The 18,152-nt window shown below is 41.3% G+C and overlaps 1 protein-coding gene across 5 annotated transcripts in view; it reads left to right on the forward strand.

The window, feature by feature from the left end:
* Positions 1–6,463: 6,463 nt before the first annotated feature.
* The window catches only part of LOC130120511 (collagen alpha-3(VI) chain-like), a 151,976-nt gene continuing 140,287 nt past the window's right edge, over positions 6,464–18,152 (forward strand). For all 5 annotated transcript variants that reach the window (XM_056289075.1, XM_056289079.1, XM_056289076.1 and 2 more), the window contains exon 1: positions 6,464–6,540. The gene's annotated coding sequence lies outside the window, so the exon portion shown is untranslated. The remainder of the gene's footprint in view (positions 6,541–18,152) is intronic.

Consider the following 18,152-nt stretch of genomic DNA (forward strand, 5'->3'; position numbering starts at 1 on the left):
AAATTGCATCACTTTTTGAATGCTTGCTGACATTGAAGCATGTCTGATTTGATCATGCTGTGTGACATGGGTCAGAGATTAGGAATATCCTGTGAAGGTTACGTATGAACTTAGTGTGAAATCATGAAATGAGATCAGTCTATCATCAACTGTTCAAGTGCCTTTGTTAACAGCTTAGTCCAGAAGAAGGGAAAAACAGCATAATCACATTGCATAAAGTCAACATGTATCAAACACTTGTATGGACATGGTAGTGCTGCAGTAACCTCATACAGATATTTCATGCTGGGTAGTTATTGGGGATGATCTGGTTTTGTCAGACCAGATTGCAAAAGGAAGCATGTTTTGCAATGTCAGGTATCGAAGCTGATGTGACAAATGTGCAGATCATCTCTACAAAAAAAAGTTAACATCTAATTACAATGTAGACTAACATGATCTGGACATGTGATTGGTTTAATGGATTGTGTGGGGAAGGAAACTCAGTCCCCAACCCTAATGCAAATTAATGAAAATCTGATTCACATACTGTGATTTATGTGGCCCTCATATTCAGCTAACGCTAATTAACTGTAGCTGTTCCCCAAAATAACTACATATAGTTGGGGGACGATGAAGCGGTCTTCATCCGTTTCTCCATTCATCTCTCCATCAATCCGTCATGCACCATATCTCAGAACTTGAACATGGGGGAATGATGCATTTGCATTATAACAATGATTTGCTTAACATGCAGGCCAAAAATACCCCTAACTTAAAACACACATAACTTTCTCTGTACTGTAGCTAGCTAGAGTCTTGAAACTATGCTCTGCCCACTTATATTTTTTAAAAGTTAATGTTCTTGGTATAGTCCACTGCTATTATCATTAAGGTCCACCCACTTATATTTTCTGCTAATATACATCATTCTTTTTGCACATACCATTCTCTCAACATCCACAAGATTAAAAGTTTCTCAAATACGCAAAACTGAACCATAGGGCGTCCGGGTAGCGTACTGGTCTATTCCGTTGCCTATGAACACGGGGATCGCCGGTTCGAATCCCCGAGTTACCTCCGGCTTGGTCGGGCGTCCCTACAGACACAATTGGCCATGTCTGCGGGTGGGAAGCTAGATGTGGGTATGTGTCCTGGTTGCTGCACTAGTGCCTCTTCTGGTCGGTCGGGGCGCCTGTTCGGGGGAAGGGGGAACTGGGGGGAATACCGTGATCCTCCCATGCGCTACGTCCCCCTGGTGAAACTCCTCACTGTCAGGTGAAAAGAAGCGGCTGGCGACTCCACATGTATCGGAGGAGGCATGTGGTAGTCTGCAGCCCTCCCCAGATCAGCAGAGGGGGTGGAGCAGCGACTGGGATGGCTTGGAAGAGTGGGGTAATTGGCTGGATACAATTGGGTAGAAAAAGGGTGAACCCCCCCCCTCCCAAAAAAAAGAAGAATGTCACCTGATTCTTTTCAAATTTGAACAAGCATAACTACTTCATTTGTACCTTGACTCACACTAAGTCTCGAGAAATTTGAGTGCATGCATCTGTGGTTGTATTTTTCAGCCATGACTGTGTTAGGAACTTGAGGAAATCATGCATTTTGCCTCATAAAAAAAAAAATTGAAAAGATGTTATAACTCCTGCTTTAATTGTTATGGGTTAAGCTTGGGGTCACTTCATTATTCATGGGGGGAACATATTTACTGTCTTTATCTTTGTATTTTTTACAACTGCAAGAAATACAAAACTCTATACAAGTAAGCTGCCTGTATGTTTAGCAATTTCCCACAAAGGACTGAGCCAACCCCTGTATGTTATTTTACTATATTTGTAACCCTATATCATGGCAGCTGCACAACTTTCATTAGGATGTGAGTGAGCTGTGAGGTTCTTTTCTTTTTTTTTAAGGGAAATAAGCATTTTGGTGGAATGGACACATATATTTTCCCCCAAACAGGCCACCGAATAGTTTGTTCCTAGCTGTAATGTCTTCAGTACAAGAAGGCAAAGGAAGAAACCACCAAAAACCAGTTTGAATAGACTGCTTATGAGCAAGACAATCTTACGCTTTTATATGACTAGGAAAATAAACACTGAATGTGTGTTCATGGTTTTACTAGGATTAAGGACACATTTCCTCTGCTTTTCAAAATTTCCACATACTGGCAAAGTCTATATTGCCGTTAGGGTTACACCCAGAGCATCATCTGGATGAACAAAATGGCCTTATGTTCATGTTGTTGTTCAGATATGCTGCATTGAACACTATTTGAGCTCTTTTGGTTTCACCCTTCTAATGTGGCATACCTTCCAGTGTTGAGGTTGCAAGCTGGCTCTCGTTAGTACAGGCAGCAAGGGTCAGGACAGATTTAAAAAACATGACAGGAAACCCTCGGTACTTTCATCCACCCAGATGAGGTCATCTAGGTGTTGTGCATCAAACAATTAGTCAGCTGAGCATATGACTTGACATTTTGACAATCGTTCAAAGATGTGAGAGGGACACTAATAATACACAAAAATATAATTTGTAACCTTTGTTACAATGGAACTGCAGAAGGTTTTGATTGTGAGGGGCTTGTTTTAGGTCAGTGCTAGTTCAGATTTTGAATATATGTAAGACAAGTTCCTTAAGTGATCGATACGTCATCGTTCGGATTTAGTTGTTTTTCTGCTTATTATTCATGTAGATAAATAAGATTAAAAACATTGTGAATTTACTGAAGGAAACCAGATCAAAATGTGCCCCAAATGTGTCCACACACATATGTATGTGCTTAGACAAACCAAAGATTAATTTAATCACCTCTCAACAATTGAGAATAATCTTTGGGATTTTTAAAAAATTTTTGCACTTCTCATGATGGAAGAATGTTCATCATTAAGTTGTTTGGATCTCGCTAGCTGTTCGGCAGACATTCATGTTTTTGTTAGCTTGTGAAACAGCTTGTAACTCCATGGGACGTGACAACCTTTCCATATAGTGGCTGCCAAGCTCCACCACAACAATACCACACAGGGCAGGATCTATTGGGTATGAAAATATAATGACTCGCAAACAGACAACAGAACATGGATGCAGAAATCTTGAATGGGGATAAAAATGAAAATTTCTTAAAGTCGTTCATCCTGCTATAGCATATGATTCTTAAAATATATTTGGTTCATACGATTCCAATCCTCCATTTTACTGAACTGTGTGTACATGTAGTAGTAATAATAATAATAATAATAATAATAATTTTATTTATATAGCACATTTCTAAAACAATGTTACAAAGTGCTTCACCAAAAAAAACAACCAAAAAAAAAACCCAGATAAAACTAGACAAGGCAAGAATAAGAGTAAGATCAAATAAGAGCAAAAAGAAAAACAGTAAAAATAATACAAATATCAACCATGAAAGCTTTCATAAAAAGAAAAGTTTTGAGACGAGATTTAAAAGAAGCTAGAAACTTGGTTCATCTTAGCTCAGCAGGAAGAGCGTTCCATAGTGTGGGGGCTCTAAAAGCAAAAGTCCGTTCACCCTTTGTAACCAATCGAGATCTGGGAACAACTAGCAGGGCTCCATCTGCAGACCTTAATGGTCGAAGGGGTACATACCAAGTCAATAAATCACAAATGTATAAAGGAGTAAGACCATTTAAATCCTTAAAAGTGAGCAGTAAAATGTTAAAATCAATTGAAAATATAACAGGGAGCCAGTGTAAGGAGGCAAGCACAAGACCAAACAGCAGCATTTTGTACCAACTGCAGACGGTGGAGGGAGCCCTTGCTGATACCAGAATAAAGTGCATTACAGTAGTTGAGCCGAGAAAAGATAAAAGCGTGTACAACTTTTTGCAAATTGGCAATTGATAAAAATGACCTAATTTTGGAGATTAGCTTGGGTTGGAAAAAGCATGACTGAACAACATGTTTAATTTGATTGTCAAAACTGAGGTTAGCATCAGATGTTACCCCGAGATTCCTAGCAGCCTGCTTAAGACTACCTGACAGAACACCAAGATTAGTAGCAAATGGACTGATGGAATTTTCGGGACCGAACAGAATGACCTCAGATTTATCATCATTAAATTTAAGAAAAATTTTGGACATCCAGAATTTAATGTCAGTGAGGAAAGTTGTGAGATTTAATCGGGTGCTAGGATCTGTGGGTTTTAGTGGTATGTATAACTGAGTGTCGTCAGCATAAAAATGGTAGAACACATCATGATTTTGAATGACCTGGCCAAGGGGCAGCATGTATATAGGGATGCACTGTGTTTACAGCTGGGACATCACAAATTAGCCACGAAATGTTTGTATACATGTACTCAAAATGCTAGTCATCCGAGTTTAACTTGGTATGCAAGATAAGCTTTGCACAACACAACCCTTCTCATGACTGTGGATTTTATTTCCTTGGAATCAATTTACGTACATGTCCTAGACTCAATTTCTCTCTGATTTAAACTGATGATGTCCAAGTCTTTGCTTTGGATATCATCAGCCATTTGACTCCATCTTGGCAAATCCATGATATTTGTTTGTTCAACTGTAGCTGCTCTTAGAATGAAAGACAACTAGATAGGGCATCTGGGTAGCGTAGCGATCTATTTTGCTGCCTACCAACACGAGGATCGCCAGTTCAAATCCCAGTGTTACCTTCGGCTTGGTCCGGCGTCCCTACAGACATAATTGGGCATGTCTGCGGGTGGGAAGCTGGATGTGGGTATGTGTCCTGGTCGCTGCACTAGCACCTCCTCTGGTTGGTTGGGGTACCTGTTCGGGGGGGGGGACTGGGGGGAATAGCGTCATCCTCCCACGTGCTACATCCCCCTGGTGAAAATCTTTACTGTAAAGTGAAAAGAAGCGGCTGGCGACTCCACATGTATTAGAGGAGATGTGTGGTATTCTGCAGCCCTCCCCGAATCAGCAGAGAGGGTGGAGCAGTGACTGGGACGGCTCGGGAGAGTGGGGTAATTGGCCGGATATAATTGGAGAGAAAAAGGGGGGGAAAATCCAAAATAAAAAATAAAAGACGACTAGACTATACATGTTTTTTATACTTCTATCTGTATGGAGAATGATACTTGTTTGTAAAGTGAACGAAATATTGCAGTCTTTTAAAGATCTCTAACACAAGGCTCAAGATTGCAGTCATGTACAAGTATAGGAAGTACTGTGGATTAGTTTTCCCTTCAACAACATCTGCAAACCACCTCACACCACCACACAGGTGGTTAGCACTAAAACTAGTGGTGTTAGGCTGCATTTTCAGCGAAACTCTAAGTTAATTTTATTGCATTGTTGTGGAACAATTAGGTTGAACAAAAATCTTTACAAACGTTGTGTAGTAAACTATTTCCTTCTTTTCAGCAGGGGTCTGAAGGATTTGCATAGTTTAGAGTCATCTGGTTTTCCATGACCTGTTTTTTTTTCCGCATTAGCAGAACATTGAAGCTTTTGTATTGAGCTTGAGATTTGGATACATAAATCGATATTTTCATACTGAATGAAGTTGCAAAAAAACAAAACATGTGTTTGTGTGAAAGTGAAAGCTAAGCTACTCTGAAAGGCAGTATGATATGCTGAGGCTGTGGTAATTGTGTTTATGGCAACGTGTTTAAGCTTCACTGCCAAACTAGAACATCGAGTTGCACATTCCCAATTGGAGCATCTGCAAGTTGTGTTTCATTTGGAGACACACCAACAGAAGACCAAACAAAAAACACATTTATCACCAGTCTTCTGATAGTGGCTTGTACCACATGACACACAGTGCAACTGATCATTAATTGATCATCTGCAGGGATCCACTGGGTGCATGTAATTCCTCTAGCACAAATTTAGTCACAATATTTTGTTGAACTCAATGCTGGCCTTTTTGCAAGACAGAAATAACAACAACTGAATTATACGTCTTAGTTTTCCCTTTTAAAAAAACAGAATAAACATATCAGAAATGCCGTTTTACCCAGCAAGGGCCCCACAGAGATGGAGGGAGAAATGGTAAGAGGGAGGGTAGATGAAGAAGAGAATCCCGCTCTCTTTTAGTGACATCATCTTCCCCACTGCTCACGTCCAGCCCAAACAGGGCTATGTATCTGGTTGTCGTTTAGGACCGTTTTTTTCCCCCCTCTCACCCTCTTCTCTCCTTTTTCTTTTTTCCTTTTTTTCTTTTCTTCTCTGGAGAAAGTGGGAGGAGGAAAAGAAAGGTGGCAGATCTCCAGGAGTTGGGGAGTTTGTCCCATCCCAGCCTCGAACTCAGAGCCACAGCTCCTCTGGTGAGAGACTGGAAGGGTGTCTGTCTCCGTCTCTTAGTCGTTGCTTCACTCAGGACTCCTCTGTTTGCACCTCTTATCAGTGACCCCATCACTGCCTTGCTCATCCGCCTTCCCTCGGGAGGAGCTGGACAAGTCAGCCAGGGGAATTAACCCAGTAGGATAATGACCACAAGACCAGCTTGTTGTCATTAGGCATAGCTGTTGATTTATTTTCTTTCTTTTTTTTAACTTTTTGTTGTTTTGAGAAACAGCATACTGTGGAATACAGCCACTTCAGCTCAGGGTAAGTGCTGAAAGTGCTTGCATAGCTTTACTGCACTCTTAAAGTGGTGAAAATTTAAGAAGTCTTAGCTTGCTGGCATGCTATCTGAGTGAGTTTAATTATTTTCTGGCAATGTCTTACTTCTAACTCCCTTCTGAGTCTGACTTTGATGGAGCACTTATGTATGATAGTCACTGCTGTAGGATTTTAGTCTAAACATGTGAGCTTATGTTGGGTGTCATAATCATAAGGTTGCGGAGGCTTCTGGCTTATAGCTCATAAATATCGGAAAGTGTACATTTCAAATTATGGATAAAACCATGGGTGAAACCCATGGTTTGGCGGTGAGAGGAATGGAAGAGCGAGCGGTAAGCTGCAGTTCAGATGGAGGAGTAGTGCTGTGTGATGCTTTGAGACTAAATTAGGATATGCAGGTTGCACTGTTCGTAATGAAAGAGGGCAGAGGCACTTCCAGAAACTCTCGCCCCTCTGACAAGATGTGAAACAAGGTCCCCAAAATACACATCAAACTCCTAACTGAAGAGGGTCTTCCAGCACAGGGTCCCCTGAAAATACCCCCCCCCCCTTTGCTCTTCAATTGCTGTTCTCCTGGAGGAGGGGCATGTTTCCTGTCTTTATTTTTCTTGGCTCGCAAAATGTTCCTGTTTTGTCTTTCAAACTTAAATTTGCTGCCTGTATTAATTACTTCCGTTAGAAAAAAAAATTGGGAAGTTTCCTGAGACCAAAGTGTCAAAGATCCAAGCTGAGATACCAAATCAGTCCCAAAACGCAGAAACAACAAGAGATAAAAAGATAACAAGAGACCACAAAGTCCAGGAATGTTGCAGTATACTTTTCACAGTTTGCCAAATATTGCTAAATTATTATCTGAAGTTGTTAGCATCTTAACTGTTGGTGATTCTTGTCAAAGGGTAATTAACGCATCACCATTTCTTTATTTATTTTGTGTACTCCCTAGCATTGGTCATCTGAAATGATTGCTGTGAACATGGCTAAGATAGACATAAACTTAGTCAGTCGGAGAGTGAATCACTCCCAGTACCGGTACCCTCCTCACCTATAACTGGGCTCTAATGGACAGTTGTTGAATAGAAAGTGCACACCCTCCTCTGAAATGCATGCTGGAGTGGAAAGTGTGAACAAGTCTGGTTTTCCACACTACTCGCCAAATGGACTGGGGAACCGGAGAAAGTTTGGTCCCTTGGACAAAAGTGTGGGGTTGAGGGTGGGGTTGAGGTTCGAGTGCATGTGTGTGGGTGTGCGCACACGTGTGTGTGTGTGTGTTTGGGGGGACCAGGTGTGAGCCATTAATCTCCAACCTCTCCCACAAAGTTGGCCAAGTGGAGACAGAAGAATTCAGCTCTGCTGTCTTTTCAGTGTTTTATTGTGTGCAATGGAATTTGATCAGAAAACAATACCTTAGTGTTTTAAGTAAATGAGAGATCAAATTACATGGAAAATGGTCATGGATGTATGAGCTGCTGCTCCCACATAGTTTTTGTGAGCTGATGTAACCTTTGCCATGATGCAGGAGCAGGACATTTTTCACTTTCTCCAAGACAAAAACTTACTGTGCACTGCTGATTTGCTTGTCACAAGTCTCCTCAGAGGATTTATTATGAGTACGTTGCAGTCCCAGACCTCAATTTCTGAGCTCTTAGCTAGACTGTTATTGGCAGAGGAGTATCGGGAGCATTCTTAGCAAGAGTTTTTTTTTTCTTCATAAATCAGCATGGGGATGTTTTATTGCTCCTCCGCTTTCTCCAGTACCCTGTCTTTTTTTTTTCTCCATGATGCAGGGCAGACATCTCAGAGAATAGAGGTTCTCAGAAACGCATAGCATCTCATTAAAATGTTCCTACAAACATGTCAAATAATAATCATGTTTTTTTCCCACCCAAAGAGTAGTTAATTTCTCTACCCTCTTAAGGTTGATGACAAGAACATCTAAATAGAGTATGAATTTAGGACCTCAGTGGGGTTAAAGAATTCACTGAGGAAAAAATGTGTCTTGATGGTGACCAGCTTTTCCTAACAAACTAATTTTGCACAGTTGTTGACTGTGACTACCCAGTTTGCTGCTATAACCTTCTCCAGCAAGCATGTTAATTTTATGATTTTATACCAGTGCGACGTACATTAAGAGAATGTCAAACTAGTTCTTTTATCGCAACTTGCTTGAGGGCTGAGATTGACCATGATGCTTGAACACACACATCTGCTTGGTGTCAGACAGCTTAATATGTACCAGCTGTGCCGTTTTGGCTGCCCTGCCCGCTTTACCTCCATGTCCTCTTTTGACTGTATCAGTGATCCTCCTCATATGCACCACATATGTCAGGTCGACACAGATTATGCAGTTTGGCGAGACGGGATATGTAGTTGTGCATTGCTCCGTGACTGACTTATGCATGTGGAAGCTAATTCTTAGTGAAAAATGAATACTTCAATTGTGTAAATGTATAAGGCAGACAGCGATGTTTTTAGTGTCATCGATATGAGCAGATAGCGTTTCTTAATATTGCCACTGAGACCTCTTACACATTTCAACACTCTGTAGAGTGATGTAGCACATACAAAAGGACCGCTTTAGTCTCGCTTCAGCATTAAAAAACATGGTCCTCACCAGGTACTGAGGCAACTAATGGAGTGTTAAGGGAACTGCTGTTATGTAGTTAATGTGAAAACGTGGGCCATGGAGCCCAGGGGCGTTACATGTGGTAAAAGTATGGAGTTTGCTTGTTAGATGCATATGTGCATGTGGTTCGAGACAGCATGCATGCGTATCAAGGAGAGATAAGTGGAAACATAAACTACAATTTCCTACTTTAAATGTAAATCCTCCTCTTGCAAGTGAGCGTTACGCGTGTTTGTGCATGCGTTTGAGAGCTTTGCGGTTTCAAAAGTGCCTGTATGTTGTGTCCTTTCCATAATGGTAGATCTGCTTGGTATTTGTGGAATCTGTATTCTTGCAGTTCACTCAAAGCATGTATGAGGAACTCCATGCTGAACATGTGAACTGTGTGCAGCAAGCTGGTGGGTTTTTACTAGGGTTTGCGATTTCTGTTTTGTGTGTGCTGTTGTGGACTTACAATCATATCAGCATTATTAGGCGGCACGGTGGCGCGGAGGTTAACGCGGTCGCCTCACAGCAAGAAGGTCCTGGGTTCGAACCGCGGGGCTGTCCAACCTTGGTGGTCATCCCAGGTCGTCCTCTGTGTGGCGTTTGCATGTTCTCCCAGTTCCCAGTGTCTGCGGTGGGGTTTCTCCGGGTGCTCCGTTTTCCCCCACCGTCAAAAAGACACGCATGTTAGGGTTAATACTCCTGTCTGTGCCCTGACCAAGGCATGGCAAGACAAACTGGAGTTGGTCCCTGGGTGTTGCACGGCGGCTGCCCACTGCTCCTAGCTACACAGCTAGGATGGGTTAAATGCAGAGCGTAATTTCCCTACGGGGATCACTAAATTATCTCAAAATCAAAAATAATAATGACAAAGCCTTAGAATAATCACAAGGGTGTAGCTTGTTTGTTTGTTTGCATTTCTGGTCTTGATGATGATCAGCGTGTGAGGTCCAGCTGCAAAATGTCTGAGTGTTCACAGGCAAATCTTTGCCCCTTTTTCACTAGATTAGGACTGACACTGTTAACTGTAAATAACTTTACTGAAACATCCCCCCTTATATGCAGCTGTAATGTAATGTATAATGCAGTGTAAAGGTTCAATTTGGTGATGATGGTCAGGGTTACACTTGCACTGTATCATACAGTCTGTCAGTATGTCACAGACAACGGGGTGAAGGTAAGCATTAAAAAAAGTGCACAAAAATGTCACAAGGTGTTCATCCTTGTCTCCTGCTTACAATGCCCAGTCCAAAATGTGTGTTTTTATATGTTGAAACAAATCGTAGACTGAATAATGTTACCTGCCTCTGATGTGAGCAGTCTGACATATTCTCAGTATGATTTAGCTATGTTATCATGGTCGGTCACAGAACTAGAAGAAAGTATGGCCGGAGAGTTAGTTGTACTGCACTAGTACTTGCTGCCAAATGTGTACCACATTGTTAATGAGGGTGGGCTGCCTGCGCCCTTGTGGTCCAACTTTGAAGCTGGGATTGGATTACATGGTACGAATGGTGATGACTGAGCATGTTACAGATTTACAGTAGGAAGTACTACAGAATGTGGTTTTATACTATGCTTTATATTAACTGCATGTAATAAGCGTTAATAGGTAATAAAGCGCTTTTAAGTCCTTATAAAATGCTTATTAACATTAATGTGTTGATAAGACTGTGTGTTAATAATCGCATCATAAACACGTTTTCGGCCACTAGGTGGTGCTATGAAATATGTAAAACCTACTTTTTCCACACTCGTTTTAGGTTGTAAGACTGATCGGTAAAATACTTTGCACATAGCGTCTAAGGACCCTCATTATTGGAAGTTATTTAAAGACTTTTGATTGTCAAAAAAATGCAAAAGTTATGACTTCATGAGGGCCATACTACAATTAACTAACACTTATTATAATTTTATTAACGCATAATGTTAAGCATTTTATAAGGACTTATAAGGAACGTATTACCTATTAACCAACACTTATTACATGCACTTAATGTAAAGCGTTACCAAAAATATTGTGTCCCAGAGTTTTTTGCAGATCTTTCCAGGTACAACCAGGATCACTAAATTTACAGGCCTACTGCAGTTTGAATTGTTATAGTTTTGTCAACTGATGGCTGAATAAGTGGATGAGAATTTTACTGTTCTTTCTTTTTGTTACAATATACTTTATATGTGACTTCGCATGTATAAAAAGTTATTGCATCTTATTACCTCAATATATTAAAATAGTCTATTTTATTCACTTTTTTCAAAGTTTATGGGTTCTCTTCATTTGACATACTATGCATGACACATTTTGTCATATATATATATATATATATATATATATATATATATATATATATATATATATATATACACACACACTCTGTCTATTCTTTTCTGCTCTTTCTCATAATTTACTTTCTAAGTTTTGTTTATTGTGCTGCCATTGTCTTCAGTGGAAACTATTGGGAAGACTGTTCAGTTCTGTGGCCTTAAGTCACAGGGCTTAAGTGTGCTACTCTATTTTTCTCTGTGGCATTGAGGGGAAGTCGTAGTGTTGACATCCAGGCTCAGCTTGGCAACCTCTGTAGAGAAGTGGCTTTCGAGTGACCCTGTAATGACATGTGCATGATCCGAGAACACAAACATCCATCAAAGTATCCAAGAAGAGCTTGGAATTTATGATTTTTGCCTGGAGAATGAAGGCAGCTCAAGCGGGCTTTAGAGCTGAGATAGAGATCCACTTTAATGTGAATGGCTTACTGCTCCACTGGTACATTTGCTTTGTTTGAACATGAATAAAGTCAATTTGCAAAAGATTCTCCGAGCAATGTTTTTTTCTGTACAATACATATATATTGACATGTCTTAATAGAACATTTAGATTTACAATTGATTATGCGTTAAGAATCATTAGACCCTTTAAAATAACCCCATCTGTTTAGTTTTAACAGCAGAGAATGTTTATACAGTGCATTACTTGTTTCTATTATAAACATTGCTTGCAGAGGTACTCTGTATGATAGCACTGTGCACCTATCTCCTTATTTGTGGTGTTCAGTACCACACACTAGTACTTTACTGATGCCCCAATATTCCTAAACTTCTGCTTGACTTGTTTTTGTTTTTTGTTCTTTTTTTTTTTGTGCCCCACTTTTCTCCCCAGTTGTATCTGGCCAATTACCCCACTATTCCGAGCCATCCCAGTCGCTGCTCCACTCCCTCTGGTGATCCGGGGAGGGCTGCAAACTACCACATGCCTCCTCCAATACATGTGGAGTCGCCAGCCACTTCTTTTCACCTGACTTATTTGTTTTATTCATCATTTAGTTTTTTTTACCTGCTGAGATGCATTCTCCACTACAAAGTGAGGTCTGGATAAACAGCGGGCCGAGGGACGTATAAACAAACTGACTTTAGCTAGTTCAACAGTCACTGTGTTGCGTTGAATGTGACAGTCCAGTGTTTATACTTCATTATTGCCTTGAATTGCGGATGGCTTTGATTCAAGTGTAGCTAAACCAAGCTTCCCTAACCTTATGAAAGGATCTCTTTCACCCATGGGCCAAATTTCATTCAGCTTAAATAGGATTGAAGTGCAATAAGGAAATATCTGAGAGAGACTGGATCAGCTTGATGTTCAAAATGTTCCATATCTGCTTTAAGCCAATGATAGTATTGTATTAGGAAGGCTTTGGCATGTTCTGTTAACGTTTAGAGCCTGGCATGGTGCACATTTTTACAAAAACACCATATTCTTTATTCTTTATTAATTTTGCTTTTTTTCTGGCAAATGTAAGACTTATGCAACATGGGCAAAGTTGCAGGCTCCGTGTCCTCATACAACCTGCTCTCAGTAACCACTTGTGTATGAAGTCTGGTCTGAATTTCTTCCTCCGTAGCTTTCTGTGTGTAAATATCTGCAGTAAAATGCTCAATTAGCACTTGCAAAATCTGCGTGAACACTGAGTAATAAATGTGCCAAAATCAATCTGGTTTTATTCATTTTGCTGAGCGTGATGTCATGTCATTGGAGCAGAGTTGGCCTCCTCTCCAACCCTGCTAAACGTAAACCTGCAGGTAGAAGAACTAAGTAAGGTTGTTGAAGGAAACAGTGGAACACTGAATAGACTGAATATTCAAAACTGAACCTCTTTTAGTTTATACAATACATTGTGTTCAGAACATTTTGTAACCGAAGGATGCTTTCCTTTAACGTTTAAGCTTGTAAGTCAGCATCCTCATGTGTGAACTAAAAAGCTTAGCACCTTCAATCCTGCAAACAAGATGTTTTTCTCTTTTTGCCTCTCAGGTAGATAGATAAACCCAATTGTGCTCCCAAATTGCAAACACCCATGCATACCACACAGTTCAATGCTGTTATACCTGTTGTCCACTAGAGGACACTAATAACCTCGTCTGGTCATACTGTCCAACTGCATGGCGATCTAAGACTCAGCTACAGTCCGACTGCTACACCACACTCATGTAACTACATCTTCATCATGGGGAGGGGGTCACTATGAACTAAACTGTATATCCTGGCATGAGGAAATGCTTAATTTTCAAGCTGTCGAGAGTAAATTGTCGACATCAAAATAGGCATAAATTCCCCATTATGAAAGAAATAAGCATTAATACTTTTCTCACAGCAAGCGCTAGAGCTGCCGTTCATGTTGAGACTCGGCAAGTGTGTCTGTCAGCAGGCACACTATGTAAGAACACTGCAGCCATTGGAAAAGGCTCCTTTGGAATGGTTTCTTTGAACACTGGCTATTTTCACTCCTTATTATTAGTTAAATGGTGAAAACCTTCTCGGTCACGGGCCATGTTTACCGGTTTAGGATATTTTATATTTTTGGACCCAACTCTTTTTCTTGGGCGATTGTGTTTATTTTCTTTTGTGCAGAATGGCCTGGTTGCCAGATCAAGATTGTAAAGTGGGGGATCATTTGGGTGGGATTTATGTTCAGGGAGACTAGGTTTCATGTGTTCTAGAAAATTTCAAAGTCTGTACAACTCTGTTGTTTAGAGTATTTATCAAGTACGGTAAAGGTGTATTCCTCATCATGTTTTATGATGTGCTGCTCTATCACAGTGTGGTTCTGGACACTCGTATCTGCAGCAGTAGCTTACAGGTGGGATCCTCACTGGGTGGTCTCCAAGTTAATGTGCCAGTGAAAGCAAACGTGTCTGTGTGTTTGTTTGTGTGTGTGTGTATGTGTGTGTGCGCGCGTGTGCTTTTACAAGCATGGAAACATGCAAACGTGTGTGTATATTAATTCATACCATTGTAGCTATGTTGCAATTAGTTTGGGGGTATTATTTAAGGGTAGCATTATCTTACAATGAGATGATTACCAACTGTGTTTGTAATTAGTACTTGCTTGTGGTGACTGTATAAATTCCTAAACTTTGACTGTACCATGGGTGATCCAGCCCAATAAGATGCTCACTGAAAAATGATTTGTAGGAAGAAAAAAAAACCATTCAACATGAACTAGATCGTGTCGCCAGATCTCAGTCTCCTCAAGCTGACAGAGGTGATCTTGATGAGACTGAGATCTGTAACATCTGGCTTTGCAAGATTACTACAACACCAAATAAAGAGTGCATATCTTTCTGTTATTAACCACAGATACAAAAATGCACAATCATACAGACACATTTACTCACTATTTTTCTGCTGCTATGGTTTCTCTCACTTACTTGTACGTTACTTAACATTGCAATTGGGGGGAAAACTGATAGAAAACATATACCCCTGCTGTGAAGCTACACGTTCTAGTTCAACACCCCTCTTAAGGACAAATTATTTTCTTAGTTGGAGAGTTTGCTCCCTGGCAGCTAGAGATAATTACTGTTGTGAGTTGGCTAATCGTTTCAACAGGTGGTTCTAATCATTACCACTCTGGGCTGCAGGGCAGTTACTCATGTAACCCACACTTCCACAGTTCCTACACTTCCACAGATTGGGAAAGTAGATAGGTGTGTTAGATGCACCACACTGAAAGCTTTTTATCTTTTAGGCAGCTTGTGACTAGAAGGCCATTAGCTCAAATTCTCAGCCTAGTCAGGAAAATCTAGGCAAAAAAATGAGTACATTTTGATATTTACATTTTCTCATTTGCAGACATTTTTATCCAAAATGATTTACAAGAGGCGGCACAGTGGCACAGTGGTTAGCGTGGTCGCCTCACTGCAAGAAGGTCCTGGGTTTGAGCCCCAGGGTAGTCAAACCTTGGTGGGTCATCCCGGGTGGTCCTCTGTGTGGAGTTTGCATGTTCTCCCCGTGTCTGCGTGGGTTTTCCTCTGGGGGTTCGGTTTCCTCCCACAGTCCAAAGACATGTAGGTCAGGCGAATTGGCCATACTAAATTGTCCCTAGGTATGAATGTGTGCGTGTGTGTGTGTGTGTGTGTGTGTGTGTGTGTGTGTGTGTGTGTGTGTGTGTGTGTGTGTGTGTGTGTGTGTGTGTGTGTGTGTGTGTGTGTGGGCGGGCCCTATGATGGCCTGGCGGCCTGTCCAGGGTGTCTCCCCGCCTGCCGCCCAGTGACTGCTGGAATAGGCTCCAGCATCCCCGCGACCCTGAGAGCAGGATAAGTGGTTCAGATAATGGATCGATGGATTTACAGTCAACAATTAGGAAATATATTTGTGCGTCAACTTACAGTTATCATAGAGCACTGGATAGTAATCTACAATTACAATTTCATTTACCAGACACTTTTATCCAAAGTGACATACATCTGAGAGCTGATACAACACAAGCAAGGATCTAGGCAGGAGAGAACAACACGAGTAAGTGCCATAAAGCTAAGTTCAAGTGCAATAGGACATAGGTGCCAACAGGCTGTGCACAGAGGCAATGCATAGAGTACATAGAAGCAGATTATTTTTTTTCAAATCATATAGCTACCAGGTACGTCACCAATGATGACACAAGTAACAGGGGGATTCAAATTACAAATTAGCTGGACAATGCCACAAGTATCATAGTCATACTAAGAGACCATCTTGCATTGAATTAGGCCTGGAAAAAGAAGGTTGCTAGGCCCTTCTTGAATGAAGTAAGATGGGAGTTTGTTCCATCATTTTGGGAAAAGGACAAATACTCTCTTCTCTTAGCAACTAATATGGTGCCATTGAACAGGACATTTTACTGAACTGGTTAGTTGATGGAAACTTCTTGATGGGAAGGTTGGTAACTGAGGCAGGTTGGTGATGAGAAGAGACATGCATGCTCTGTAAAATGTTACTGGAAAAAGGCAAAAAAAAAAGACAAGCCAAAATGCTGACAGATGTGCAAAATGTTGTTGCTGTTTTGAAGTTCAGACTGGAGGTTTGCTTGCAACTGCTTGATTTTGATGTGGTAGAAGGAGTATTGCATTTACTCACCCATCTTAAACAGCTGTGCAGGCTCTGCTGGCTTGCAGTGATATTGTGGTAGCAAGAGGTTACATAAATCATTGGACATACTAAAGTAGAGCCTTGCAGGATGCTCCTTTTTTCTCTGCTATGTTGTGCTTAAGATTTAATCTAAATTTAGATACATTCTTAGTCCGTGGAGCAACATTACACAGTCTGATGTATGTGGTAGAGAGATACACAGTGAAGCCACACTGGGGAGAAAATACAAAGGTCTTAAAAATGAGATGAATTTTGGCTTTCCAAGCAAGGAAGGAATAGAAGTTGTTTAAGCTGATCAAAGTGCTTGGACTAGTTTTAAAATCCTGGAACAAGCCTATTCAAAACATATCTATATACATTTGGTGCCATGTTATTTGCTAGTTATAACAAGGAACTTAAGGCAAAACATTGACTAGATTTCAGATTGCTGCACCATTTGCTCATTGATCGTCTGATGTTTGGATATACAAGGTCCAATAGTATTCCGTGGGGTTTCAGTCAGTGCCTTAAGTAACGGACTGCCCCCCCCCCCCACACACACACACACATACACAAATTTCTCATATGGGTGCCAACACAGCCACATACAAAATACACTATCATGCACTCTATGCACTACTGGATCAACACCAGAAAGGACAGCTGATCTTCAACAACCGCAAGTACACCACTGTGCACTATAGCAGCTCTTCTTCCGGTGTCGGAGGATGGCGGCGCGAATTCACATTTACTGCAGCCTCACCCAGTACCGGCCATGCAGTGTCTTTGTCCACGTCTGCGTCTAAGTTTTGTCTTCGTTTGATGGCTGGGAGAGCGAGACAGGCTAAGCTAACCGCTAGCCCACGCAGACCGGCAGTCCCGACAGTCATCCTGGCTAGTGTTCGTTCCCTTGGACAGTGATTTTTTTTTTTTATAGTTTGGATATACACTCACTGGCCACTTTATTAGGTACACCTTGCTAGTACCGGGTTGGACCCCCTTTTGCCTTCAGAACTGCCTTAATCCTTCGTGGCATAGATTCAACAAGGTACTGGAAACATTCCTCAGAGAGTTTGGTCCATATTGACATGATAGCATCACGCAGTTGCTGCAGATTTGTCGGCTGCACATCCATGATGCGAATCTCCCGGTCCACCACATCCCAAAGGTGCTCTGTTGGATTGAGATCTGGTGACTGTGGAGGCCATTTGAGTACAGTGAACTCATTGTCATGTTCAAGAAACCAGTCTGAGATGATTCGAGCTTTATAACATGGCGCGTTATCCTGCTGGAAGTAGCCATCAGAAGATGGGAACACTGTGGTCATAAAGGGATGGACATGGTCAGCAACAATACTCAGGTAGGCTGTGGCGTTGACACGATGCTCAATTGGTACTAAGGGGCCCAAAGTGTGCCAAGAAAATATCCCCCACACCATTACACCACCACCACCAGCCTGAATCGTTGATACAAGGCAGGATGGATCCATGCTTTCATGTTGTTGACGCCAAATTCTGACCCTACCATCCGAATGTCGCAGCAGAAATCGAGACTCATCAGACCAGGCAACGTTTTTCCAATCTTCTATTGCCCAATTTTGGTGAGCCTGTG

This window comes from Lampris incognitus, chromosome 11, assembly GCF_029633865.1.
Source record: "Lampris incognitus isolate fLamInc1 chromosome 11, fLamInc1.hap2, whole genome shotgun sequence".
In the NCBI taxonomy this organism is placed as follows: Eukaryota; Metazoa; Chordata; class Actinopteri; order Lampriformes; family Lampridae; genus Lampris; species Lampris incognitus.